This window comes from Geotrypetes seraphini, chromosome 2, assembly GCF_902459505.1.
Source record: "Geotrypetes seraphini chromosome 2, aGeoSer1.1, whole genome shotgun sequence".
In the NCBI taxonomy this organism is placed as follows: Eukaryota; Metazoa; Chordata; class Amphibia; order Gymnophiona; family Dermophiidae; genus Geotrypetes; species Geotrypetes seraphini.
Window position 1 is genome coordinate 191,346,535 of NC_047085.1, and position 22,857 is coordinate 191,369,391.

Sequence of the window (22,857 nt, forward strand, 5' to 3'; positions counted from 1 at the left end):
ATTGGCATTTGATATATCATTCTCAATAAATGTGTCAAAATGGTTTACAAATATTGCAAAGGAACTCCATTTGTAATCAGTTAAGACACCTATATACCCATACCATGACATGCTACCACACTCGAGCAATAAATTAAAAAAATAAGCCAAGTCTGCTACATACTCTCTCTGCCAGGAAACACTTTCATTCATTTTGTGGCAGTTCTTCTTTGCTTGATCTTGGTTCTCGGTTATTGGTAAGCTAGAAGAATGTATATATAAAAATGAGTTTTTAAGAGAGACGTAAATCTTTTGTGGGTAAAGTTAATTCTAAGAGGCTCAAGAAAAGTATTCCAAAGAGTAGACGTTATATAGAAAAATGTGGTTCTCCTGCTGGTATATCTAGCCACTAATGGTGATGGGCGTGCAAGTCTGTGTTAAAACAGAGCGTGAAGTAATCTTTGCTGGTTTGTATAAAGTAACCAATAAGGACAAATTATAGAGGGGTGTTGGTATAAATCAGCTTTTGAACTGGATTCTATATTGATCAGGAAGCCAGTGGTACCACATAAGTAATCGTTTGACAGAACCAAATCAGCAAGCTTGGCAGAGATGAACAGATGTATTTTGCAGTCCTTTCAGATTGCACACTATTATTCATGAATAAACAGAATTGCAATAGTCAAGCCTTGAAACTAATAAAGCTTGAGTGAAAAGACATATCATCAAAATAATCTCACACTGCACAAAGTTGACGTAGGATTTTTTTTTTTTTTTTTTAAATCCCTTTCTACCAAAGAAATATATGTAAGGATAATTGGTAGTCCAATATTACTGGATATTTAAGAGTCAACATGCAGAACTGGTTTACCAAACAAGGATGAAACCATCAACGGCCAGAGATCCAGCAAATGAATGCATTGTAGATCTTTCTAAAGCCTTTATAAAGTAAATTGCAGTAATCAAGTTGTGCTAGCACCACTGTATCAAAATTTGTAAAGCAAAGGGGTGCAGTAAGGATCGAATGGTGTGTACCAACCATAACCACTAGTCTAGGGAAGAAATTTGTGGGCCAAAGTTGAGTGCATGGTCAAGATGAATACCGAAAATTTTCATGGAAGGAACAATGGGGATAGGGGTATCACAGAGAAGAAAAGACACACTTAGGGCTACATCAGGTAGATCGGACAAAAGAAGGACTCTTGATTAGTCTGGATTTAATTTCAGCTTATTTTCAGTTAACCTACCTTAGAGAGGTTGTCATTAAGCCTGAAAATATTGGGTGCTAGAATTTGGATGTCATCTGTATAGGCATAGCCCATAAGCCCAATAGATTTCAGAAGAGTTAAAATTGAGGCCATAGGATATTAAATAGGATGGGGATTAGCATGGAGCCTTGTGGCACACCATAAGTCAAAGGAAATTGATTGGAGGAAGCTCCTTGGAAGTGCATCATATATTCTCTTGATGTGAAATAAGATTTGAACCAGTCCAGAATTTGATCGAAATATCAATTTGTTTAAGGCGCAACAGTAGGATGGAGTCGTAATTGAGATCGAATGCTGCCTAGAGATCAAGTGAGAGAAGAAGGGCGGATTTTGAGTGGTCTACATCAGTGTTTCTCAACTTCTACAAGCCACGTACTCCCTAAGCCTAACAAATACCAACAGAGTACCCCATAATAATAGTACTAATTGTAACGCAATTTCTTCCATCCATTTTTCATATACACACAATATAATCTTATTAATACATAATGGTAACCACAAAATTAAAAAAAACACAAAGCACACTGTATGCAGAGACAATGTAGCTTGAAAATTTAATAAAGATTTATTTAAAAAAAAAATGTTAATTTATAGTCAGGGGGTTTCAAAGAGGTCAAGGCAGATGACTTTAAATATGCAATCAGTAACAAGTATAAAAAAATAGACAAATATAGAGCAAAATATAGACAGCAGAGCAGATATAAATTCACAAACTAACACATTTTGATCACTAAATTGAAAATAAAATTATTTTTCCTACCTTTGTTGTCTGGTGATTTCATGAGTCTCTGGTTGCATTTCCAATATTTATTTATTTCTGCCTCCTGCATGATTCCTCTCCTCTGGACCCTATTCCCTTACCCAACCAACATCTCTCTCTCTCTCTCTCTCTCCATGAGTCCAACTTTTCTTCCTCTCTCCTCCACCCCTATTGGCAATATTTCTCCCTCACTCTCTCATTGTCCATCTGTCTTGAGAGATCCAGGCATCTCTCCCAGCCCCTCTACTGCCACATCCAACATTTCTCCCTCTCTTATTCCCCGGATCATGTGTAGCATTTTCATCACTGCCCACCAGCCCTATGCCCATTTCTCCTTCTATCTCCCTTCTCCAACACCTTGCCACATTTCTCCCTCCATCATTATGTCCAACGTTCCTCCCTCTTGCATACCCTTCAATCTGCCCTCTCCACTACCATATCCAACATTTCTCCCTCTCATCCTCTATTCCCCATGCATCTCTACCTCACTGTTCTTTCTCTATGTCCAATTTTCCTTTCTTCCTTTCCCCATGTGCACCATCTCTAACTCACATACTCATGGCCATCAATTCTCCCTTTCTATTCCCTCCCTACTATGTCCAATTTAGTGCCCCCATGTGTCGGGTTCATGCCCCCCTCCTTCCCCGAAGCTGACCCATCCACAGAAGCCACAGGTGCTGCCAGGGATCCCTGCCTGCCCCCCACTTAAGCCAAAGCCGCCGCTACTGGGGATGCCTGCCTGCTGACTGCACCAACCCTGAAACCGACCCTGCCACCAAGCCGGAGCAATTGGCTGGGCCAGAACCTTCTCTCAGACTTCAGAATTGATGTTGGGGGTAAGGCTTGTGGGCCGGCCACGTGCAGCATGTGAGTCGCTGCACACACTGTTGTGGCCCATCAATGTACGGAGTTGCTGCTGGGGAGGGGGGATGGAGCATGTCGGTTCTGGCTTGGTGGCAGGGTCGGCTTTGGGGGTGGGGGTAGTAAAGCGGGCAGACAGGAGGGCATCCCTGCCGGCGGCAGCTTCAGCGGGGGGCAGGCAGGGATCACCAATGGGAGGCAGGGAGGGATCCCTGGCAGCAGCCAGGCCGCATAACCCCAACAGGCAGCCCACGTAACTCCAATGGTACGCGTACCGTGTGTTGAGAAACACTGGTCTAGATGATGCAGAATAAAGGTAGTGACTCCTAATAAAGTGGTTTCTGTGCTTTGGTGCAGTCTAAACCCTGTTGGATGTAAGGTATTAGTTTTTTCAGTGAAGCTGATAAGTTGGGGAAAAACTATACTTTCAATGAGTTTGGCCAGAGAGGGTATGTTGGAGATCAGATGGTAATTATGAAGGTCAGAGGTTGGTTTAGAATTTTTAAGCCTTGGGCATACAATGACCTTCTTCCAGGTGCTAGGAACATACTTTAAATAGACTATAGTGAAGAAAGGAGCCAAGGGTGGCAAGGTGACATTTGAGAATGTATGAGGGAAGATAATCAATTTCAAGGATCCAAAGCCCTAATTTGCATCTCTGAACAGGGCTGCTTATGGGGCCATTTTATTAAGCTGAGTTAGGAGCTAACATCTTAAAATGGCATATGTGCACTGACATCCTGCAGTAACTGCCAAATGTGCACTAAAAACTATTTTTATTTGAGGGGGGAATGTCATAAGTGGAGTTTGGACTACCACATAAGCCCTTATCACCTGCATAATAGGTGGCAGTAAGTTCTCACAAAGTAATTTTTAAAAAAGGACATGTTTTAATGACAATATTAGTACATAGACATTAATAGAAAAATCGAGTATTTTAAAGGCTGCACATGGGAAAGATCCACGTACGGGTGTACTAAGGCTATGTTTTGCCACTTTACGGAGAGGGTGGTGGATGCCTGGAATGCGCTCCCGAGAGAGGTGGTGGAGAGTAAAACTGTGACTGAGTTCAAAGAAGCGTGGGATGAACACAGAAGATTTAGAATCAGAAAATAATATTAAAGATTGAACTAGGCCAGTTACTGGGCAGACTTGTACGGTCTGCGTCTATGTATGGCCGTTTGGTGGAGGATGGGCAGGGGAGGGCTTCAATGGCTGGGAGGGTGTAGATGGGCTGGAGTAAGTCTTAACAGAGATTTCGGCAGTTGGAACCCAAGCACAGTACCGGGTAAAGCTTTGGATTCTCGTCCAGAAATAGCTAAGAAGAAAAAAAAAAAAAAAATTTAAATTGAATCAGGTTGGGCAGACTGGATGGACCATTCGGGTCTTTATCTGCCGTCATCTACTATGTTACTATGTTACTATGTTACTTAGTAAAAGGACCCTTACATCTGGTATGTGTTATACAAATCATGATTATACATAAAAATAGAGCACAACTCAGCAATCCCTTGGATTTCTTTTCATTAGGAATGAGGCAAGAACAATCACCCAGCTGTTATTGCTGTTCCATAAGGGTTGTATCTAATATATTTTTCATATCATGATAACAATAAAAACAAATTATTACTTTAAATAGAATGCAGTGGGTGGAGGAGGACAAACCTTTTATACCAAGTGCTTTTAATCACTGTAGTCAAACACCCACAGCACAGCAAGAGCTGCTCTTAAACTAAAGTCATTTGCAACCGTTTCTTAGCTTATGTCCAACAAACATAAGCCAGTGTAAAAAGACAAAGTGAATACTGTGATATATATAAGAAGAATTGCCACACTGGGGCAGACCGAAGGTCCATCAAGCCCAGTATGCTGTTTGCAATAGTGGCCAACTCAGATCCCAAGTATCTAGCTAGATCCCAAGCAATAAAAGAGATTTTTAATGGGGTAATAATATCATTAATCGGTCAAAAACCTCCTTTTCCTTTACATTTTTTAATTTTTACTTGCAGTGCTCAAAGTGCTATTCATATTTTAAAAAATCCACAATTACAACTTGTTACGGAAATATTCATTATATAAAGCATTTATCTTAACCCCAAAGAGTAACCCCAAAGAGTTTCACTAAGCTGGCTTCTTTGTGGGTTATGTTCTCACCATTGTTAATGCTGCAGTAATTCAGACTTCCAGCGTGTAGCATTTCAGGCTGGATATTAATATGTCAGAAAGCACTGGATCTGCTCAGGTACATCCAAAATCAAACCTCGACTCTCCACAGGGTATACTAACCTACCTCAATCACTGCTGGCTGAGACACTGTAGCGATTGAAAGGATCTGCTCTGGGATCTTAGTCTTCCTCATGATGCATCCTGCCTACACAGAATAGGAAGTTACATCTGATGAGGCAAGAAGCATCACGGGGAAGACTGAAGCATCAGGGCAGATCCTTTCAAATGCTGCAATGGCCCTGCCGGCAGTGACTGAGGTAGGTTAGTGAACACCTATGAACTGCTGGAAGCGGGATGGGGAGAGAGGGAGAGAGAAAGAGTTTAGCCACAAGCCACCTATGTAGGGCTTTTCTGGGAAAAAGGTGATAGGCCATGGGGCCTCCTGGAATTGTGGTGCCCAGGGCAGCTGCTCTGATTCCCCCCCCCCCTTCCTAACGCCAGACTTGCAAAACCTGCATTGAAACCTGGTATAAATCTTGGCATTTAATTTAAGCATGGATCTCCAGTATTTAGGTACGGGCGGAATAGAAGTCAGTAATGTAATATAATGTAATTTAATTTATCACTTATATAGTGCTGAAAGGCATATGCAGTGCTGTACATTTTGACATTTAATAGATGGTCCCTGCTCGGAAGAGCTTACAATCTAATGGACAAATAGACATGACATATAGGGTTAAAGATGTGGAACACAAAGTGAGAGGAGTTAGGAGTTGAAAGAAGTGTTCAAGAGGTGGGCTTTTTACTGGGCCTTGAACACTCAGAGACAAAGTCCGTCATAGGGATTTGGGCAGCTTGTTCCAAGCAATCGGCGCAACAAGTTAGAAGGGACGGAATCTGGATTTGGTGGAGTAAGAGAAGGGCATAGACAGGGGGGATTTACCAGCTGAGCGGAGCTCACAGAGGGGGAACATAGGAGGGGATAAGTAAAGAGAGATAGTGAGGGGCAGCCAAGTGAGTGCATTTGTAGGTCAATAAGAAGAGCTTGAATTTTATTCGGAAATGGATGGGAAACCAATGAAGTGACTTTAAGAGAGGGGTAACATAAGTATAGCAGCTCTCTCAGAATATGAGCTGTGCAGCCAAATTTTGGATGGATTGGAGGGGAGCGAAATGTGTAAGCAGAAGGTCTGAGAGTAGCAAGTTGCAACAGTCTAAATGTGAGGTGATGAAGGCATGCCTAAGGGTTTTGGTAGGGTGCTCAGAGAGGAAGAGTCAGATTTTGGTAATATTATAGAGGAAGAAGTACCAGGTTTTAGTGATATGTTGTATCTGAGCAGTGAATGAGAAAGAGGAGTCAAAGATGACCCCGAGATTGCAAGCAGACAACATAGGGAGGATGAGAATGTTATCCACAGATATAGAGAACGGTGGAAGTGGGGGAGGTGGGTTTAGGTGGGAAGATGAGCAGCTCAGTTTTAGCCATATTCAGTTTTAGATGGCAGTGAGACATCCAGGCAGCAATGTCAGACAGACAGGCTGAGAATTTAATACAATGTGCATCTTTAGGGAATTGCCCCAGACCTATCCAGGCCCCCTTTTGAGTTGCATGTTAAAAGATTTGCGCACGGATGGTTATAGAATGGCATATATCGAAAGGCATGCAAAAATCCAACTTGTTGCCAATTAACACAAATAATTGATTGTTAGCTCCCAATTATTGGAGTTGATTAGATCCTTAGCCAATTTACTTACATTCTTCACCCCTCCCCCAGACATGGCCATCATATATTTTTAAATATTTTTTAGCATGCAGTTAGTATGAACCAATTCTACAGCACATTCTACAGAAATTCATTTCAAAATGTGCACGCTAGTGGTTGCCACAGCTTATTAACAGGGCTCCTTATTGGCTTAATTACCAAAGTCATCCATTTAAATAACTGAAATGTAAAAAAAATATATATATATATCATTTATGGAGGTCAGCACCGTGGTCAACTGTACAAGTGTTTGCAAATATCAGCCTCAGTGTTTCTAGATTCATATACAAGCCTTCACAGTTCTTAGTTGTCAGCAGCAGCTCAGGGATAAATTCTATGACAAGGATGTGAAATCCAATGGCAAAGTTTCTGAAAATTTATGGCACTCATTATGTGTATTCAATCATCAGTGTTATATAGTAATTAAGTAAATGTAACTAAAGTAATTATAATTACCGTACCTAAGCAAAAAGAAATTAGATTTTTCCATACAAATATCTTTTCTATACCTAGGTAGCATACAAAGTACAATCACTGTTTTAAGACATATAGTACATACAAGTAGCATACAATAATGTCTTCCATAAAACAGATACATTCTCTTAAAACATCTCTATATATAGTAATGCCAGTATCCTTACAAACAACCACAATTCATTCATTCAAACACCTCCACAAATAGAGTACAGTGTTCCCCCACAAATTCGCGGTTCGCGAATCGCAGACTCACTCATTTGTGGTCCTCTCTGACCGCCTCTTCCTGTAGTACAGTTGGGCTAAACCAATCAGGAGCAGCGTGTCAAAGCAGCTCCTGATTGGTGTAGCCCGACTTTACTACAGGAAGAGGCAGTCGAAGCAGACCGTGAGTGATTTTCTTCACCCACCGGTGCTCCAGCTGCCCTCTCCAGCCTCTCCAGGTGCCCTCTCCTGCCTCCCCTGCCTTTTGACAGGTGAAAAACCACATATGCGGTTGTTTGAAATTTGCAGGGGTTTCTGGAACGGAACCCCCCGTGAATTTCGGGGGAGTACTGTAGTTTTCAATACTTTCTTAAACTTTTGGAGATCCAAAAGTGCTTTTACTGGTCCCGTCGGTTTATCCCAAAATGACACTCCTGCTAATGAAATGGCAGATACCCCTGTGCTTTCATAATGTACCTGCGATAACTCGTTTAATGGCAATCGTATTGCTCCTTCTAGTGGACAGATATGTCATTCTTGACTATAGGGTATTCTCCCCATGCAAGCAAGGCATGCAGAAGGAATCCACTCCAGGTTTTCAACTCCTCCTCCTTCTCCAGAGGGCACTACTGCCCCCTTCAGTTTGTACCAAAACAAATGATAGCCCTATATAGAAAAACAAAACCTTTTTGCAGCTCAAACATTCCCCAATGTGTTATAACAAAAGATTCGTTTTCATACACTTAAGGTGTGACTTACATCAATATCTCAGTTTTGACTTGAACTTTTCGACTGAGACAGTAGGCAGACAGAGTAATAACTGACAGAGTAGTAAAGACACACCTATCTCCAAGAAAAGATATTAGCAAGGTAAGAACCTAATCGCTTTTTCTAGTGCAATAGGTATGGTCATTCTGGACTATAAGGATGTATAAAAGCAGTCCCAGAAATCGAGGGCAGCCCTCTGTACTTGCTAATATCCCTGAGGACCCAAAGACAGTGTCCTCCTATGATGCCACATCCACTCTGTAGAACTTGGAGAACATGTGCAGAGTGGACCAAGCCAAAGGCCCTACAAATCTCCCCAGGCAAAATCATCCGAGCTTCCGCCAACGAAGAGGCTATGCTTCTTATGGAATGTGCTATCAAGGAGACTGGCAATTGTTTGCCATAGGCAATATATGCTGACGAGATGGCCATCCATATCCATCTTGAAATGGTAGACTTGGACGCCAGTCTGCTGCGATCAGCCAGACTGGTGAGCACAAACAGATGGTGAGACAGCCGGAACTCATTAGTAACCTCTAGACAACATAAGAGGACTCTCCTCACATTCAGCTCTCTCAGAATCCAGTCCTTCTTCTTTGACCCTGTGATCTGGAACACTGGTAATCTTACTTCTTGATTGACATGGAAAGCAGATGCAACCTTCTGCCAAAAAGACGGGACTTGTGTGTAAGGAAACCCCTGCTTCTGTGATTTTGAGGAAGGGCTCCCTGTTCAACAGTGCCTGTAGCTACAAGACTCTTTTTGCTAATGTAATGCCATCAATACCATTATCCTCATGGTATTGATGGTAAAGTACATCCTAGATGCCTCTTGAATAGGCTCATACGGACCCTGACTGAGTCCATGCAAGACCACGTTAAGGCTCCACAATGGAAACAGTTGTTTTACCAGTGGTCTGAGCCTTAGCGCCTCTTTCAGGAATCTGTCAGTGTCTGGATGAGAAGTCAAGGGAGCGTTGCATTCTCGAGCTCTGAAACATGAGAGGCCCATTACTTGGATCCAGAGCCACACCATTGCAAGGCCTTTGTTGAGACCTGTTTGGAGAAAATCAACACCACCGATATCGGCTTCACCTTTTCTTTCATGATTCAGTGCTGAAATATCTCCCATATCTTAGCGTAAGTGGGGACCGTCATAGGCTTTTTGGCTCTGAGGAGAGTAGCAATAACTAACTCAGAGTATCCTTTGTGCTCTATGGCCACGTGCTGAAGAGTCATGCCTTAAACCCAAAGCGATCTGGATCTTATATGACCACTGGGCCCTGAGAGATAAGATCAGGATGTACCTGTAGTCTGAGACCTTTGTCCCTCTGTATACAAACCAAATCCACATACCACAGATGACATGACCAAACATAGAAAGATGACGGCAGAAAAGGGCTATAGCCCATCAAGTCTGGGTCAGTAGAGTGGGCAGACTTGATGGGCTATAGCCCTTTTCTGTCGTCATCTTTCTATGTTTCTATGTTTCTAATCTGGTGCCACAAGCACCACTCTCCCTGGGTGGCCTGCTATATTGTGTAGGGAGTATCTGCCCTATCATGGGCCATGGAGGAAAAACATACAAGAGCTCATTCTTTGGCCATGGTTGGATCAGGGCATCTGGCTCTGCACATCTGGGCTTGGATCTTCGAATGAAAAAATGGTCCACTTTCATGTTGCTCACTGTAGCTATCAGGTCAAAAGTTGAGCGGCCCCAGTGACAACAAAGGCTTGGAACCCATTTGCAGATGAAATTCACTATCCTGGGTCTAATTCTGGACCCACTACGAATTACAATCTAAAATGGAGGAAATACAAAACTTCCCAAACAGATGGGCAAAGTTTAGCAAAGAAGTATTAGATCAAATAGCACCATTCCAAACATACAAAAAGAAAGAAAGGGAACTAAAAGAATGGTTCGATTCTGAATTACTAACTCTAAAACAGGAACTGAGAAAACTAGAAAGAACCTGGCAAAAAAAAACAAAGAAGAAGACAAAATACACTGGAAACAAAAAATGAAAAACTACAAAAATCTGATCAGAGAAAAACGAACAATATACTATGCACAAAAAATAGGGACACCCAAAACAAATAGCAAAGAACTATTCAAGTTGGTAAACAGATTAACAGACACCACCCAAATCATGCTACAGAATAATGAATGTATGCCCTCGGCAGAAACTCTTGCCACTTTTTTCAAAAACAAAATCTTAGATGTAAGAGCGACAATACCTTCACCCTCACCCAACTTCGATTTCCAATTCGAACCCCACGAAAAAGAAATTAGAGTAGACATGCTCTGGAACCATTTTGAACCTCCAAACTGGCACCAATTTCTAACCCTATTCAATAAATATACTAAATCAGACTGCCTACTAAACATATGTCCTTCCAAGACCTTGAAAACAGCTACACTAGATTTCAAAAAGGATCTATTTAACTGGATAGCAACCACTCTCACTGAAGGAACATTTCACGAGGAAATGGGACACATACTAATCACACCCATTCCTAAAGACCAAAAAAACTCACTTACCCTAAAAACCAACTACACACCGATAGCAAGCATCCCCTTATTCACCAAGCTGCTCGAAGGACTGGTCAACTTGGAATTAGTGGACTATCTAGACAAATTTAACATACTCAGTGAACACCAATCGGGATTCAGAAAAGATTTTAGCACTGAGACAGTCCTAGCCTCGATCCTTAATCACCTATACGGCCTATTTAACAAAGGAACAAGTGCTCTGATTTTGCAACTAGACTTCAGTAGCGCTTTTGATCTTGTTGATCATGAAATAATGCTACACTGCTTAGAGGGAATAGGAATTACAGGAAGAATAAGGAATTGGATACAGGGTTTCCTAACAAAGAGATCATACCGAGTGATTAGTGGTGGGACGTACTCAAACACCTGGAAAAACCCCTCGGGAGTACCACAAGGCTCACCACTATCACCCACACTATTCATCCCTAGGACACTTCCTGAAAAGGCTAAACCTAAACTACTACATACATATATGTAGATGACATTTCCATTTTAATCCCAGTGAACAGCATAACAAACGAGACCTCAGAATATATTTCTCATATCATGACCGAAATAGAACATTGGACAATAAATTTCAAGCTGAAACTAAACACAGAAAAAACAAAAGTCTTCCTTGCAAGCCCAACAGACAAAATTACCAAAACAACATTACATGTAAAAGATCGTGACTACCCGATTACTAAAACAATAAAAATATTGGGAGTCACATTAAACACACATTTGACAATGGTTGAACATACAAACATAGTGGTAAAAAAGTGTTTCCTGACATTATGGAAGTTAAGGACCATCAAAAAATACTTTGACCCATTATCATTTAGACTACTAGTGCAATCGCTAGTGCTTTCTACACTGGACTACTGCAATATCGTTTATATGGGTATAACCAATAAAACAGTGAGAAAACTTAGAATTGTCCAAAACACAGCGGTCCGCTTGATATTTGGATTGAAAAAGAGCGACCATGTTAGCCCCTACTACAGACTGCTTCACTGGCTGCCAATGGAGGCGCGAATAATATTCACGTTCTCTTGCATATGTTTCAAGCTGGTTTGGGGACTAGCTCCTATCTACCTGTTACCTCACTTCATACTATACAGCCCTACAAGACAAACCAGAAACTGTAATCTATTTGCATACCCAAGCATAATTGGCTGCAAATACAAAACCTTTATGGATAGAACTTTTATGTACCAAGCAAACAAACAACAACACTGGTTAGACAACTACATCAACGGAGCAAGACTGACCTATGACGCCTTTAGAAAAGCCATAAAAACTGCCCTATTCGACAGAAATATCACCTAAAAAGTATCTACACCAAACACTAAATATGTCCACTCCTGCATATAAGTCTGAAACTTCTAACATTTGCTAACAATCGGTATATTATATTTCACTGCCTTTTAAGATTCTGTATGCTGTTATTCTCTGACTTCTGCATATTGTAACTCGCTGACTGTCCAGCTCTCTTCAATGTGAACCGCCTAGAAGTCTCACGATTATGGCGGTATAGAATAAAGTTATTATTATTATTAATGTCTGCCTACTGAGGTAATCAGCCTGGACATTGTCCACTCCTGCTACATGTGCTGTGGAAATAGCTTGAAGGCGGAGCACTGCCCATTGGAACAAGTGAGGCTCCAGATGCAGCTGGGCCTTTTTGTTACCTCCTTTGTGAATGTTATATGCCACCACAGTAGCATTGCTTGAGAAGACTTGGACCGCCTGCCCCTCCAGACTCTTCCCCAGCTTCTGTAATGCCAATCGAATGGCTCAAAACTCTAACTTGTGGACGGACCAATTTATCTGGGTGGACTGTGTACCCGCTGTAATGACCTCCCCAGCCACACAGGCTGGCATCCATTGTCAGAATTACCCACATGGTTATCCGGAGGGGCATGCCTCTCAATAACAACATGAGATTCCGGGGTCAAAGGGAATGTCATCTGAAGAGAGTACATTTGCATGGACCACCGAGACAGCAGTGCATTCTGAAGGGGACATATGTGAACCTTCGCCGAAGGAGGCACATCTATAGTGGCTGCCATACAGCCTAGCACCTAGAGGCAGTGCCAAGCTGACAGGGCTGGCCTGTTCATCATCTCTAATCTGTATGCTTGCCCCTGGAAGGCAATCATGGCCTTCTGCTGTGTTGAATAGTACTCCCAGGTATTGGAATGGAACCAGTTGGCTCTTGCAAGAATTCACTATCCAGCCCAGGCTCTGCAAGACCTGGACTACCTGATTTACTGCTCAAGCTCCTTTCAAGAATGACAAGGCTCTGATCAGCCAGTCGTCTCAGTATGGATGCACATACAATCCTGCCCTGCAGAGATGTGCAGCAACCACCACCAACAACTGGTTCACTCTGAGACAGCAAAGACATATAGATAGAGCCCTCGTCCTCTGAGTCTCTGTCTGAAAGGTCCTGGACAGCCTCTGATACTGAGACAGGCACACTCTGAAAGCCCGAGCCCCCTCTCACGCCTCCTGGATCTCTACCAGACCGCTCCAGGGGATCTCAGTCATCCAAATAAGCTGCCTCCCCTCCTTTACACACTGCGCGGCATGTAGCACTAGGGCACTCTTCCATTACCCACCCAGCACAAATTTGGCATGAATTAGGGATAAAAGAGCCAGAGGACACCATCCCTGCAAGTTTTGAGGCAAAGCGAGGAGATTTGAAGGTTCTGAAGTCTAACAACATCCCTTTCCCATGCTGGTTGGGCTGGAGATGCCTTGGATCGTGTCTTTTTTCTCTGTCATCTAGAACTCAACTACAGTTTTTAACTGGGTAGCTGTAGGATATTCCATGAATTTCCAAACATTAGTCAAACCCCAAGTGGCAAAAGAGGAGACTGTAGTCTAAGAGTATCACTGCTCTCCATCTCCCCCTCTTTCTGCTGGTCAGATCAGAGTGGGAAAAGAAAGAATCCACAGGTGAACCAGGGAGTAAATTGCAATCCTACTCCTTGTTAGCCACTGCCCCCCCCCCCCCAACCCGCCCCATCTCCTGTAGCAATCTTAGAAATATGGCAAATATAGGCCATATGGCCCATCCGGTCTGCCCATCCACTATCTTCCTTTCCCTGGAGGAAATGTTGGATTTGGTAGCCCTGTGCAGCATTGTGCAGCATGAATACAGAACACAAAAGAGAGGTTACCTCAAGGAGCTGGATAGCTTTCTTCATTCAGAGTCTGCAGGTCATTAACAAATGCAATAAAGAGTCATTTTCAAACCAAACTAACATAATACAACAAAATGAAGTTCACATTTTGAGATATAGCAGAATAGCACGGCTGCACCTCATTATCATTTCATTAAACAGTGAGCAAGCGTATGCTCCTGAACTTTCCTGCATGAAGAACATGTAGAAGTATTTTTATATGAGGGCACCTAGTTAAAGCTCCATTTAAGATGGCTATGTTAAGCCTATTTTATAAAGACAAGCAGGCACCTACTTGTCTTTATAAAATACTATAAGCGGCACAACACAAAGCTGCATTATAGATGCAGATATGTATAACAGCCCTAAAGCCGATACAAATGTCTGCACCTAAACTGCACCCCTGTGTATGCCCACTGGCACTGGGTGCTAACACGTCAAAGCACATATTGTCAATATTTTATAAGAGGCCATTTTCACGTGTGCAGTACATGGCCACGTCCATGGGTAAGTGACTAAAATACCAACAAAGCGCTCCTAACACATTACCTCCCCCAGACCTAATTTAAGTTTCAAGGAAAAAGCTAAAGAAGCCTGCAGATCAATTCAAATAGATTTTATCCTGACCAAAAACTTCCTTCTCTATAACTTTTGGGAAGGAAAAAATATTCTACTACAAACAATTATGTAAAAATATATATATATATATCTATATATATATAAGTAAATAAACAAATAAACTTGCTGAAGAGAGCATAGTAGAAGTTTCCAGTTCTTTATCTTACATTTTCATATTAAATATTTTAAAATCTATCTATTCCGTTTTCTCTGGAATCTACAACTATTATTCCTATTAGCAGGACTGTCTTTGGTTTGGAGTGTCAGTGTTGGGGTTTTTTTCTTTAAAGCCCTGGATCTTCTCAACGTTCCAGACAATATCTTTTTACCCTAAACTATTGTTTTTTTCCCTTTTATTGTGCTCTTTTTCTCACAATTGTAGTTCTCACCCTCCTTCCCTACTCTTTGAAGTTAGTCCATACGCCTTATTATGCGTCTTACTAATCTATTTTGGTATCGTTTAGTATCCCTAACTTTTAAATTTGTTTTTATGAAATTTTTATATTGTACACTGCTTAGAAACCTGATTAAGCGGTTTAAAATTTTTTTTAATAAACTTGAAACTTGAAGTATTTGGTATTGATAAGTGTGTTCGGTCTTGGGTGTCTGGATCATTCCTATATATTATTGGTGTCCTTTTCTTTTAAACTTTCTTTTTAACACATGCTGGTTCTTTTAAATGGGTATCTGGTCTTTTTGGATACTGTAATCTGTTTAAGATTAGCAATATAGACAATTTTTTTTTTTTTTTTTTTTTAAATATCACCCCCCCCCCAAACATTGGATCCACTGCTGAAAGTAGACATTAAAAAGCTCAGGAGTCAACATTGTTTGCTGTCACTTTGTCTTTTGAGATCATTCTTGGCTTATGATAGAAACACTGGCATTCCCAGTGTTATCGCCCACACAGAAAATATGGTGTTTATTAATGACTCATCATGAATCCTTGCTGTTACTTGCTATTCCTTTTTCATCTGTACTATGCATTCTTAGGATGCATTTTAAAGTATGGTCTATTTATTGTTGTAATGTCTAAAAATTATAGACCACATAGGTATAAGCAGGGTACAAGTTTTTAAATAAATGACTACAAATAAAATTATTGTACTGGAAAAGCTATGAATCTGACAAGAGATCTGTTTCTCACTCTAGTACCCCCAATTCCATTCGCCACCATTAAAGTTAGTTGCCTTCATCTTCTTAATAGACTTTTAATGCATGACCCTGCATTAAAGGCGTCACAATATTCCTGTCACTACTAACTCTGCATGTTGAGAAGTAACCTGAATTACGAATGTGGAGGGGCATAATCAAAAGAAACGCCTAAGTCCAATTTGGACGTAAGGCATTAGTCGCCCAAAGTCGGCAGCAGCAAAATTTCCATTCTCGAAAAGTATGTCCAAAGTGACGGGCTGGGTCAGGAACTGGTTGAGCGGAAGGCGATAGAAGGTAGTGATCAATGGAGATCGCTCTGAGGAAAGAGATGGTACCAGTGGTGTGCCTCAAGATTCTATTCTTGGGCCTGTTCTTTTTAACATTTTTATAAACGATATTGCTGAAGGGTTGTCGGGTAAGAGTTGCCTCTTTGTGGATGATACCCCATCAGTCACATCAAGGATGCACTGCTGCTGGGTGGGCCTATGCTCACCTGGGTCCACCTGTAGCTGTACCCCAGCGATTTATGTAAAAATCAGGGCTCTTGCAAGAAGTGGTCAAGGAATGAAACCATCTAGAATGCCAAGCCAGGGTTGCCACACCTTTCTTTTGTATCAGTCCGGGAATCTGTGAGCACATAAGCCCAGAAGAGAAAGGGAACGTAACCCTTGCCCTGGGCACCATTCATCCAGCCATTTCCCTAGAAAGGGAGGGAGATGAGTAAAGATGAACTGAATTTGGAGGATTTATTTTGTTTGCTTGAGTTTTCTAAAAATAAATGCATGAAAAGATATATATATTTAAAAAGAATCAAAGAATGGATTAGCAAATGAAAAGAAAAATTAACTTACTGCATCTGTTGCCCCAGCATTCAGGAGCTAGCACTCTCTTCCTCGGGATCTATTTCTCCAGTAACGTTTGTTTAAAAGTGGCGTGGTTGCTATGTTAGTTTGCTTGAATGCATAATAATAAAGATCAGCAAACTAAAAGCATTATATGTATAAGGTGACACCTTTTTATTGGACTAAATATTTCTTGATTGGCCTTCAGGAGTTCACATTCCCTTCCTCGGGACTTGTCCTTGCCAATTTCCTTCCTAAGAATGGGAGTGTTAGGTGACTAAAGCTAGACAAGACAAAAACAAAAAACAAACTGCAGGCAACTATGTATGAGATGCAAGCAATGTTTATTATACCAAATATTTCATTTATGCAGTTAAAAATACCACCTTATAACAAACCAAAGGACCTGACACGGTCCGTGTTTCGGAAAACACTCCTTCCTCAGAGGTCCATGGTTGCTAAGGTATAAAATAAGCTGCATAAAAGGTATAAAACAACCGCCTATCTGTAATCCTTCTTCACTTGGAATGTGTGACACAAAAATAGTCAAGCAAAAAGGGCCGTACAGGGTTTTGGGGTTTTTTTTTCTCATACAGAGACAAACACACTCAAACATCCTCTGATCACAATGCACACATAAGCAAACAAATTCAAATTGCCTCTGAAATACACACACACAAACAATGCCTCAGTGCAGTGGGTGCATGAGTACGCTCCCTTGTTATTGAACAAGTTTCCTCTATTGTCTCCAGGAAGAGTAATTTGTGTTCAGTTTAGCAACCCCGTTGTTTTGAATACTTGGTTCTTAAATCACATAGATACACAAACACACACTCATGTGCACATGAAACCATAGTTTCCTCATTTCTCATGCATGCACATGTTCTGGAAGATCACAATCAACGCAAAAAACACTTTGGAATTTCTATGCTCCGTGGAACACATCTTTCTGTTTGTTTGCTTTTTAACTCACACTTTTACAAAGATCTTGAGGCTGACTTGGGAAATGTATTCCTTTTACCAATTTTTTGACAAACGCAGTTAATACACAAGTGAATTTTAAAAACTATTAGGCATTGTTTGTGGATTTATATATGTATATGCAGAGATGGTCATAAAAAGGTGCTAGATATATGTAATAACGGAAGCATGCAGAGATTTCCAGGAGGTATATTACGGGCGGTCCTTCAAAGTATATATGGGATAGCTCCTAATTATTTAGCTGAAAAAGTTTTGGAGGTATCTGGGAAAGTCCTCTGTTTGCACTACAACCATCTGTTGTAATGTAATGTAATGTAATTTATTTCTTATATACCGCTACATCCGTTAGGTTCTAAGCGGTTTACAGAAAATATACATTAAGATTAGAAATAAGAAAGGTACTTGAAAAATTCCCTTACTGTCCCGAAGGCTCACAATCTAACTAATGTACCAGGTAACATCAGACTGCAAAGCACCAGAACTGCATCTGGTTTTCAGTCAAAAATTTAAGAGATGATTGTTTACCTAGGCCTTTTTATGGGTTAACTAGCAGAAATGTGTTGGTTGGGTGAAAGGAGGATTGGCCTACTGGTTAGAACTGCAGCCTCAGCACCCCAAGGCCACAGGCCCAATCCCAGCACCGTTCCCCAATCCCGCACCAGCACCACAGCCAGACAATAAGTCCACCAGCACAGAAAGGGAAAACACCAACAGCACCTGATTAGATCATGAACCACCCAGAGGACTGTGTCAATGGGCAGTATATCAAATACAAAATAAGCTTGGAATAGTTAGGCAATGAAGGATGGGATGGGGCTAAAGAGGAGCTATGCATTCTGAAAAGTTGCAAAAAATTAATAATGTAAATATTTTAGTTATTGTGTACCACCGTATTAGGGTAAGGGGGTGAGGATATTTATTTTACTAGCACTCTGTTAAGTGCTACAAATGGTATGGTTGCATCAGGTCTCGCACAAATAGTTACCATATTTGAAGAAGTAGGAACCCGGATGCATGGCCCCACCCCATTCTGCTTCCAGCCCCGCCCTGTTTCACCTCCAGTCCTGTCCCCAAAAGCTGCATCTCTTTTTTATTCGGACCTCCAGCCACGTCTGGAGGGCCTCCAGCATGCGCAGATGCGGGTGAAATCATCCACGCATGCTTACTGAAGGCTCTCTAGATGCAGCCAGAGCTCATGGCTTTCCAAAACCCGTACAAACTGCCGGGTTTTACATATATTTTAGAATGGCAGACCACATAAACAGCAGCAATTTTATCCAGTGGCAAAGCCACAGGTAGGCACAGGTCCACTCACTTTGAGCTCAGGCCCACCCAGCAGCAGTATGGTTAACAAGGATCTCAAAGTCCTGCCAGTTTAAGACTCCCAGAGATTCAGCATTAACTTATTTCCCAACCCCTCTCCCCAGTATCTTTTAAACCCTTCAGTGCTGGACTGGTAGCGAGCTGCTTGGCTGGCCTTGATCTTTCCCTCAGATGCAGGAGACACGCTTGGTGTCCCACTTTAAAGTCTGATTGGTCGTGTTACACCCTGAGGCAGCAGATTTGTGAAACGCTGGCCACCGTTGGTATACCGATCAGCGGAAGATAGGTGGAAAAGTTTTTTTTCTATCTTTTGTTTTCGCTAGCAAAGCACAGCATAAAGCTTTTATTTTCATTGAAGGTTTTTTGCCAATGAGGTGACCACTCAATCACCTTTAGCAAACCACTTCGGTGGAGGTGGGAGGGCCTTTGTCTGAGGCTTTTTCCTTCAGCTTGAATCAGTTAATAGCTGATTCAGCTGTTCTTATATCATACCATTGGACATTTCAGCATCAATTGAAATTGAAAGTGTTTATCATACATATGCTAGATACGCCACTGGGGAGGGGAATGATCCACTAGACCAGTGTTCTTCAACCGCCAGTCCGTGGACCGGTGCCGGTTCGCAGAAATTTTCTGCCGGTCCACAGGGCCGGCTTTCCATCGGGCCCAAGAGATTGTTCTGTAGCCGTCGGTCCTCGGTACGAACAATGCGGCGTCTTTGGACCGGCTCCTTGAGTGCTGCAGTGCACAAAGCCGTGGGAAAAGGCTCCTACCCTTGGCCTGCGCCTGACCCGGAAGCCTTTCTCTCTGATGTCACAACTTCAGAGGAAAGGCTTTCAGACGAGACGTGGGAAGCGTGCAAAGAGCTGCTTCTCACAGCTTTGTGCAATGCAGCACTCAGGGAGCCGGCCCGAAGACCCTGCATTGATCGCATCGTTGACCGGCCTGAAGCTAACACCAGGGGGCAGACCAGAAGGTAAGGCACATGGAGGGAGAGAGAGACAACAGTAGGGGAAATGCTTTTTTTTTTTTTTTTAGTGATTTTACATCTGCCCTAATTGTCTGTCCTAACTGTCTGTTCAGGAAGAAATGCATTTGTTTCTTTTCCTCTGGGGTTGTACTGCTTGCAGAGTCTTGCATCTTAGGGTTTGTTTGTGAATATTAGTACTTTTAGTTTTTGGTCCTGCATTTGCATGGGGTTATCTGTTTTCTGGTATGAATGAATGTTGAAAAACATATAGTGTGCTTTGTGTATTTTAATTTTGAGGTTAACCATTATGTGTTGTTAATACAATTATATTGAATGTGTGTATATATGAAAAATGGATGGAAAAAATGATGTTACAATTAGTACTATTATGGGGGCGGGGTCTGGGGCGGAGATTGGGTGGAGATGGGCACGACTTAGCCCAGTGTTTTTCAACTGCCGGACTACAAAATAATTATTTTATTTCTGCCGGTCCATAGGTGTCAAAAGGTTGAAGAACACTGCACTAGACCATAGCATCTGATGTGAAGTATCACAATTCACCTCAGATGACCCTCAAAGTAAGCTGTATGCCATCTCAGTCTGAGTGTCTTCGGCCTAACAACGAACAAATGAGAAAACTGCAGAGATGATGTACAAGATGCCAAGTCTTTATTCAACAAACATTACTTTGAACATTAAACAGTTTGTATCCAAAATATGGTCCAAAAGAGTAATAAACCGGGACCCGACACTGTCCTTGTTTTGAAAAAACACTCCTTCCTCGGGGGCCCTAAAAGGTATTAAAATCATAAAGGTATCTGTGCTTGTGAGATGATCCTTACTGTGATGCAAAGCACTCTCTGCAATGAATCGCTTTTGTTTCTGATCATTCATCACATATTGGATTGCTGTACTTTGCAGTGTATTCAAGCTCACAACTTCTCCTTAACATTGGAAACTAACTGTCCAAAAGCGGGGTAGGGAGGGCACCTTGTAGTTCCCTTCAGTTGCAAAGGGGGAAACCACACTTGAGAAACTAGGCTTGTTGTAGACTCCAGGAAGCGGAATAAATAACCACACAGCCCTTTGTTGGGAAATGACATGGGGACTCACAGATTAAAGAACTTGTTAGTGTCTGTTTTGTGTGGAGGCATCTATTACGCAAGATTTACCAGATGTCATTATTTTCAAGAAAGAACCCAATGGCATCCACCACACCTTGGATACAACATCCCCCAATGTGCTGGATCCTATTCATATTCCAGTACTCCTGCCCTGAAAGGCTGAGAGCTCAGGGCAATCGGGTTTCACGAGTTTTCCTATAACTAACCTTGACAGTCCCAGCAACCAGTCAAACGGCAGCTGGATGTAAAGAGAAAAAAATGCAATACAAAAGTTTTCTTTGAATATATTTATAGAAAAAAACAATAATGTACCCTAGCAATTCATTCTGCTGCATCGACTGCCTACGGTTTGATCGTGTGTATTCATTCCCTCATTACTCTAACGCTGATTAAAAAAAAGAGAGAAATCAGCTATCAATCGCCTCTCAGGAGACTGGTAGAAAGTACATCTGACTCAGCCAAACAGTACCGTCGTATGAAGAAGATCCGTCTAACTTTCAATCCCCAGCAGATCGAGAAACGAAGCGAGTCCTCAGATGAAGCTGCTACATTACTACCAATAACAGAAAACCACCATAATCCTAACGTTTGCTGAATTTTCTGCACTGTATCCCTTCATATAAATAATTATTTTAAGTGTCACTGGTTATACTAGTCTCTTATTTCCCAACCCAGTTCAATTGCCTTTATAGTAACATAGTAGATGACGGCAGATAAAGACCCGAATGGTCCATCTAGTCTGCCCAACCTGATTCAATGTATGATTCAGGCTGACTTTTTTTTCCTCTCTCAGATGGTTTTAAATGCCATCTTGTGTCTCACGCTGCATCTACAGAAAGCTATGTACTGTAGTCTTGGGTTCGTTTGCTCCTTACTATTATTTTTAGTGGTTTGTACACCCTTGTTGCTCATTCTTTTCAAATCTAAAACCCGGTTCACTCCAGCCCTTCCAGGTAGCTTACCTTTTGAGATGCAAGTCGGGTGCTCTCCGGGCTACAGGTGGCCGCCTGTCACAGGCGCGTTAAAGCTGCTAGCCCCGAGACCGCGGCATCCCTCGCAAGCAGCGGCCGATCCCTGGGATGCGCCGAGCTGACAAACCCCCCAGATCGCTGCCCGCATCCAGCGACCGGCGGCACGCGCAGCCCGTCCGCTTGAGCCTGGCCGGGCGCGCGCTCGCGTGGACTCTCGCTGACACGGTGACAGGAAGCGCGCGCGCCGCACTTCCTACTTGGCCGCAGGCGCGCGGGCTCGACTGCAGGTGATCACGTTCTCCCTACGTGCGTGCAGGCAGTGCCGCTCCCCGAGCACGCTCGAGATTGTTTTATTCCCCGGCTATTGAGCACGTTTCCGTGGGCCTTTCCCGTTGCGCTCCCCGCATGTGTCCAATAGAAGGCTTCAAGGCTTCCAAGAACAGGAGGAGGAGACTCTGATATGCCCCTCCCTCTGGAGGAGGATGTCAATTCTAATAATCCAAGCCAGACGAGGGCATTTACACGCGAAAATAAAAAATGAGCGAAGCTAAGGAAATCCCCGCTGCCCACTCCTTTTGAATTCTTCAGTACGGAGCTTTCCAGATCCCAGCTCCCTTCTCCCGCTCGCTTTTGAAACACCGTCCTAGCCCTCCTTCTCCATCCCAGTCACCCTCTTTCCTACTGGTTCACTCTCTGTTTGCAAAAGGAAAAATGAATCAGGGTGGGTACGCACATCCCCCTTCATCTTCCCTGCCCCAGTGCTTGTCACTCTCCCCCAGCATTTTCTGTCTCTTACTCTACCATCCTCCTTTCCTCTTGTCTTCACCCCCACTGCCAGATTCCTTTTCTAATGGCTCTCTTACTCTCTAAATTCAGTCACCCCCTAGTCCCTCAGTACAAGCGT

At 42.4% G+C, this 22,857-nt stretch overlaps 1 protein-coding gene across 1 annotated transcript in view; it reads right to left on the reverse strand.

The window, feature by feature from the left end:
* RNF144B (ring finger protein 144B) overlaps nucleotides 1-22,370 on the reverse strand; it is a 145,015-nt gene extending 122,645 nt beyond the window's left edge. The window contains exon 1 of the mRNA XM_033934960.1: nucleotides 21,945-22,370. The gene's annotated coding sequence lies outside the window, so the exon portion shown is untranslated. The remainder of the gene's footprint in view (nucleotides 1-21,944) is intronic.
* Nucleotides 22,371-22,857: the final 487 nt, after the last annotated feature.